Genomic DNA, 6,135 nt, shown 5'->3' on the forward strand with positions numbered 1-6,135 from the left:
GCAACTGCAGTTTTTTTTTAAATTCCCTTTGTCCCGTTCTGTTTGTCTCCTGCCCTCTTTAGACAATTGCTCTGTAAAACTGGGACAAAAACCTGATCATACCCTGCTTGCTTTCTCCTCCCCCCATTCTCCACAACACGCTAGAAGAAAAGCAGTGCTTGTTAAAGCGGGGAACTTTTATTTTCTACCCCTGTTAACTCCTTTGGCTTCTTGGAAGTAAAATGGAGCATGGAAGAGAGGGGGATGGAGTAGGGAGTCTGTTTTAACAAACCCCAGATAAACAGGCTGTTCCAAGCCCGAGATGTCCATTCATATTGAAATAAGAAGCAATCGATCAGAAGTGTAAAAATTCCTGTCATGGGAACCCGAAAAAGGAGGCGGAGGACACCTGTCAGTGGGACGGACTGACCAAAGCTTTGAGGACATGGCTTGTTTTTAAAAGCAAGCTTGATTCATGTTGTCTGTTCTAAATAGATTCCTCAATACAAGGTCTTGGCGCTATCCAAGCTCTGACGTATATTCTATTGTGGGGTATAACCATTATGATTGAACAATGAGAGGTTCTCTCAGATCTTCCTCTTTTCACTAGTTGGTAAAGTATCTTCCGGGGCTGGGAAATAGGTCAACTCAACTTATATAGGGATAGAATATTAAATTGTACAGTTAAATGGATTTACAAGTAATCTGGGACAGTATTACTAAAAAGTTCTACAATGAAAGTGTTGGAGTTCCTGCTCAGCAGCTGTCTCTAGAGTCACAGTGCCTGGTACATAGATAGGGAGTGCTCTGGTGCTAAACATGTCTCTTTCCTATGTCAATGATCTATAATGGTGCATTGCACAGATTCTATACTACTAACCACAACCACATGTCTGTGTTGGGGAAATCATAGTTTAGAGCAGGCCTGGCTAGGTGTTGTGAAACTACAAGTCCCTGCATGCTTTTCTAGCTATCAGCTGGCTATCTACTGGCAAAGCATGCTGGGGCTTGTAGTTTCCCAACACCTGGAGAGCCACAAGTTTTTCTTGAACCCTAGACATGACACAACTGCCAGGCTGAGAACGTAATATTTTTCCCCACCAGCCTTAATAACACCCTACTCATTCCACCAATACCATTATGCCGGCCTACTGATCTTATTACGTGTGTTAAGTTAGAAGTGTGATAGGACATTTGCACTGACTGCAAAACCATAAACTGAATCACGGAGGCCTATAGAGATGATGCAAAGTCTCATGAAATCTGTTCCATCTAATTAAGTTTGTTTATTGGTTCATATTACAGTTCCATGCCTAGATTGATTTTGTGGGGAATAGTGGTCATGCTGGACCCATTCACACAAAATTGTGTTCAAAGAAATGGGTTTGGAAGGAAGAGGGGTGTTAGGCGGTTAAAACGCTGATTATTTTTTATGTTTGATTTGAATACAGATGTAGACTAACTGTCTGTACAGCTGGTCTACCATTTAGAACATTAGAAGGAGAGAAAGAATAATGAAAATGATTATGAATTAATTTACTTTGGGAAAACTACATGTATTGCTATTGCATTCACTTCCCTGAAAATCTTTTTCTTCATCTACTCTTGTCCTTCTTTAAGTACTTGTCATGTCCCCCCATATAGCAGGACATCCCTGAGACCTCTGTCATTACCTGTAGCTTGGAGTCGTACTGAGCTGTTTATGTGCAGAGCAGGAGGTCTCAATCTGTCCAGTATTATTCAACAAAGAGGAATAGAAGCATTTCTATTCCTACAATCCATCCCGTCTTATTCTGCTCTAATCTATTGTATAGAATCAGTGGTCCTGTCGTGTGATCTGCAGTGGCTGCCTGCACATTAACAATGTGATCCATTCCTTACTCCTTGTTACAGACGCTCTGGGCCTGAGTCATCGAGGTACGCATACTGAGCGCAACTTGTGTTTGTTTTAAATCGCACGGAATTCGGGCATACACACACCCGAATCCCAGAAGGAGAGGATCTGAAGATACGTGCGCTGATGAATACATGTGTAATTCTTCTCAGCTCTACTATACATAACACTGCTGTACACGTCCAATACCTATATGGAATATAAATTGGAACACACAGAAAAAAAAAATCAGTTTTTTTAAAACTGTTTTTTTTCAATTTTTTATTTTTCTAATAAATACATTTAATAGCCTGTTCTTAATGTCTACTGAACTTAAAATATATTTTTATAGTTGCTCCTGATTTCAGACACGTTATAGCGTTCGTACGCGACCGTCATCACTAGTAATCAGGACTTAGACTAGCCCTGTTCCCTCCCAGAAATCGTAAGCCATAGTAAGTGTCCTTTGCATACAAAGAATTGAATGTTGCATCGTTTAGTTGCGCATGGTCCGGTTTTACGAACAAAATCTGCATTTACGTTCCTTGATGAATCAGGCCCTCTAAATCTATTTTTCATTTCCTTTTGCACATGTATAACGCATGCATAATTATATGCTAATTTTACGACATGTCAAATTTTCTATGAAGTCTTCTCAGAGACCTCACCATTAACTAGACATCCATCTCTTTTACATAATTCCTTTATCTCCTCCCAGAAATCTCTTGTTATATTTATGTCTGATACTATTCCGCTCACAATAAAAGAGCTTGGAGGTGTGGCTTAGTATAAAGAGGTTGGAATGACACGATTGTGGGTGGTTTATGACATCATCATGTGGATAGTTAGGTTCCGCCATCCTAGAAATATGACAGAGCATAGTCAGAGAAGTGACAGAGACAATTTGGCGGCATAGCTAGGGTTTCCTGGCTCTCCGATGTATAATCTGAGCTAGATTCCCCCCATAAACGACCACACACCTTCCTATCTTCGTTCAGACCCCTCCAAAGTGTCTCACCTGTTACTGCACATTGTGACGCCATCTTCCTCATTATGTCCGCTACTCATTCTACCTCATTAGGTACAATGCTCCAGAACAGTTTATTTCCAAACAAAGTGCGTGATGATTAGATATATTATTAGATATATGCTACAAGTGATTTTCCTTTTGTAAACTCCATTGGAAGCCAGAGCTCACATAAGGTAAAGCATTTGTAGTATTATAGCCAATAAGCACTCCGGTTGCTGGAAATAATAACTAGGGGTCTGATTCATTAAGGATCTTAACTTGAGAAACTTCTTATTTCAGTCTCCTGGACAAAACCATGTTACAATGCAAGGGTTACATAAAAAAACAGTCAGTATTTAGCTTATGTGCAAAACAGAATACTCATTTGCACCCCTTGCATTGTAACATGGTTTTGTCCAGGAGACTGAAATAAGAAGTTTCTCAAGTTAAGATCCTTAATGAATCAGACCCTAGGCCAGGACCTAAAAGCTAATAATGGCGGCGACAGCAGGAATGATGTAATCAGTAATTAGAAATTAGGCACTTTGAGCGGCATTGTTGCACCAATAGGGGGTCACAGCCCTAGGGGTCACCCAGACCAATGATCCAGGTCGCAATTGCGACCATTTAGAGCTGTGTCTACCTTTTTATCCACTCCTGTTGACATTAAGAGAGTGTAAAGCGATTATTTCTATTTTATCCTTTGTTTTCAGTGACACTTTTCCTTTAAGACTATAATAAGCTAATTAAAAAAAAACAAATGTTATATGTTCCACATGTTACAGTGACTGGTACTTTAACATCCTGAGAAACTCTTGTTTGTGGGTAGAAAAAAAAACTAGGGTGGGAAGTATTTATTCATAACAATGTTTTGGCCACAAAATTGAGACCTTCGATGCTTCGCAACAGCCATTAGGGTGTGAATCCTAAGTCTTAGGAGAAATAAAACTTGTAACCAAACACTTCAGAGACACATCCAATCTCTCATGTATCACAGTTTGAGCATCTCTCTTTTCCCACATTACATCATGGCAGTAAAATGTGTCTTGAGAGTGTGAACCGAGTCTGCTTCTCCCTGTAGGTTCCAGCTGCTTATCTTCCGTAATAGTCTCAGAAGATAAACACCAGACCATTATAAATATGGCCTACGCTTGAAAATAAGTCTACTTATTGAACTGTCTTATCATATATCCTCCTTTTTCTCAGTCGGGGTGGATGTGTTCGGGGGAGAGTGTGTTCTTACCTTCTGCATAATGAAAATAGTATTTTCCTTTATTCTGCCAGCTGCTTTAAAGATGACTATTGTCTTTCATTTTGCTTCCACTGTGTGTCTGCAGTGAACATAAACATGATATCATGATTACAGTATCGTTAAACAGAGAATTTCTCCTGCCTTAACCTATTTAACGCTGGTCACTGCAGTTCCCCAGCATTAAAAATCTAACAATCTCAAGATGGCGTTAGCTTTCCTTTCAAATGGAGTCCACAGCCGTCATATTGTAGGATTTGTGTGTGTATTTTGTTTTTTTTTTATTTCTGTAAAACAGCTTTTAATTTAAGCATGTTTACATGTAGCAGACATCTAGAATAACAATATAAAAATTACGTACAATGGTACATTTAAACAATTAAAACAATACAAGGTTGTACAGTGGCATTAAGACTACAATGAACAATGATATGTCAGGGTTAGTGAAAAAAAGAAAAAGAAAAGTAAAACGGTAGAATCAGACAATTAACAAACATTGCTGGGAGCCACCACAGAAAAAATAGTGTATTTTTTTTTTTTAATCCTTACTGTCATTCGTACCCGAGAAGGAAGGTTGTATTTGCTGTACAGGTACTCCTCACTTAACAACCTACCCATTTAATGACCACTCGGAGTTACGACCAGGTTCTCCCTGGGTCCTCATTGTTATAATTGCTGCTGTTTGTAGAGCTTTACTGTACACATGTTTATTTTCTGTTATGCAGTGTTATGTAATGTAAAGCAAACTAACAAAATACAGTTTTCTTTAGTCTATTTCTTCATTCAGAATCAATAAAAATGATTACAATACATGTAGGTGCATATAACAGTACTGTACTCGCTTAGCGACCAATTCGCTTAACGACCTAGTCGTAGGAACGGAACTCGGTCGTTAAGTGAGGAATACCTGTATTATATTAAGCCTAATAACGAATCCATTTTTCCAATGAAAACAAATGTTTACAAAGTTTATGACCTGGTTCTATGTATGTGGGTTGAGTACACCTGTCTTAAAAAACCTGACGTATATGCTACCTGTTCTCGTCGGAGATAGGACTTTCTCCCTGTAAGAAATAGACCCATAAGAATTATATACGAACCACACTCTTCTATTTGAGTACAAGCGCTCTTACTTGGTCACCTAACACTTTTAAAGGTGCTGACATCCAAGACCCTAGAAGTGCCCCTCTGAGTATCCATCTGTGTATAGCATTGTGGGGTTTGTGGATCCATATGAAACTGCGCTTGTTGGAAAGAGTGAAACATCACTTCAAAGTCCAACCTACTAACACTACAGGACCACTCATTTAATTCATTTAAACTTTCTAATTTTTCTACTAAGGTACTGCTCTGATTATCCTCATTTATGTCTTTGTCATAGTTGCCTACTCTCCCGGAATGTCCGGGAGACTCCCGAATTTCTGGGAGTCCTCCCGGACTCCAGGAAGAGCAGGCAAACCTCCCGGTTTCTAATCATCACAATAGTAAAGTGGCAGGGGCGGAGCTTAGGATGGGGATCATGCAGCATCAAGTCCCGGTCCCCTGCTGTAATTGGTCGAAAACATTGATTGATTGTTCGGGGGCGGGGCCAAATGACGTGACCCGTCAGGCCCCACCCTCAACACGTCCACCTCCCCCTGATCTCTCAGAGGAGTTTTTCAAATGTAGGCAAGTATGGTCTTTGTTACATGTATCACAGTCTGAGTTCAAATCAAAAATAAGAGGCTGGAGAACTGTGAAAACATGTCTTTACTGTGTGGTATATACTGAGAACTGAAGATGGCTGCCAGGTATTTCCTGTTAGCCAGCACTTCCTGGTTAGCAAGTGGATGGCAGTGATGTCACTTCCTTCAAACAAATATAGCATATACATCTACAATGAACTAGAACAGGCCTGGCTCTCCAGGTGTTGTGAAACTACAAGCTCCAGCATGCGTTGCCAGCAGATAGCCAGCTGATGAATGGCAGGGTATGCTGGGATTTGTAGTTTCACAACACATGGAGAACCACGGGTTGGTCAGGCCT

At 40.0% G+C, this 6,135-nt stretch overlaps 1 long non-coding RNA gene across 1 annotated transcript; it reads right to left on the bottom strand.

The window, feature by feature from the left end:
* Positions 1 to 1,618: 1,618 nt before the first annotated feature.
* On the bottom strand, positions 1,619 to 5,814 carry LOC142098657 (uncharacterized). Its single transcript, XR_012678381.1, has 4 exons — positions 5,018 to 5,814; positions 4,660 to 4,693; positions 4,105 to 4,192; positions 1,619 to 2,062 (listed from the first exon to the last, which is right to left on the bottom strand). It is a non-coding gene; the product is annotated as an uncharacterized LOC142098657 (long non-coding RNA).
* Between the last annotated feature and the right edge of the window lie 321 nt (positions 5,815 to 6,135).

Source organism: Mixophyes fleayi, chromosome 7 (genome assembly GCF_038048845.1).
Source record: "Mixophyes fleayi isolate aMixFle1 chromosome 7, aMixFle1.hap1, whole genome shotgun sequence".
NCBI classification, from domain to species: Eukaryota; Metazoa; Chordata; class Amphibia; order Anura; family Limnodynastidae; genus Mixophyes; species Mixophyes fleayi.